The sequence below is a fragment of the Etheostoma spectabile genome, chromosome 5 (assembly GCF_008692095.1).
Source record: "Etheostoma spectabile isolate EspeVRDwgs_2016 chromosome 5, UIUC_Espe_1.0, whole genome shotgun sequence".
NCBI lineage: Eukaryota > Metazoa > Chordata > Actinopteri > Perciformes > Percidae > Etheostoma > Etheostoma spectabile.
Window position 1 is genome coordinate 15250774 of NC_045737.1, and position 716 is coordinate 15251489.

Sequence of the window (716 nt, forward strand, 5' to 3'; positions counted from 1 at the left end):
CATTACTATGACTATAAGCGACCTTTTGACTGACAGCTTTCATTGGGTGTTTATATAATAGCTAAGCAGGCTACAAAACAAACCTGGGAAGTCAGTTATCAACTATCTTAGTGCTCGCGTTGACTTGGTACTAGAGGGTTTTTAAGAAGAACTTTGATGGGTCCGTCTGTTGCGTGATTTGTCAGTCTACTTAACACTAGTTCAGATATCTGTGCAACTGTTCTTACATGGAACTTTTAGAAATCCTAGAAAGCAGATTTTTAAAGGCCAAAAATAAGATGAGAATGAATGGTGTTTATTGTTTAAAACATTTTGTACATCACGTCGATTGCTTCTAGTTTGACCATAAAGTGCTCATAATATGCTTTTTGGCTTTTTCCCTTTTTTTCCATTGTGTTCTATATCTTTTTTCGTGCACGTTATAGGTTTACAAAGTGAAAAAGACCAAAGTCTTCCACGAAGGGACTTACCATCTTCAACAGAAAACCTTGTTCACAAACCAATCCAAACCGCTCTATTGTAGTCCAGCCTTTACTTCCGCAACAAACTTGCGTCACTTTGTAATACACATTATAAAGCTCGCCTAGCTGCTAGCGTGGCATGTCCTTATACTCTGCTTCTTAATGGTTAGTAGTCCTTACCTAGCTACTGCGCATGTGCAACTTCCAAGAAAGATGGAACAGAAGTCAGATGTCTCACTCTGTAGCTAAAACAGA

General features: G+C 38.4%; 1 protein-coding gene across 1 annotated transcript in view; it reads left to right on the top strand.

The window, feature by feature from the left end:
- The window catches only part of ppil2 (peptidylprolyl isomerase (cyclophilin)-like 2), a 30630-nt gene that overhangs the window by 2041 nt on the left and 27873 nt on the right, over positions 1 to 716 (top strand). The gene's annotated exons all lie outside the window — the stretch shown is intronic.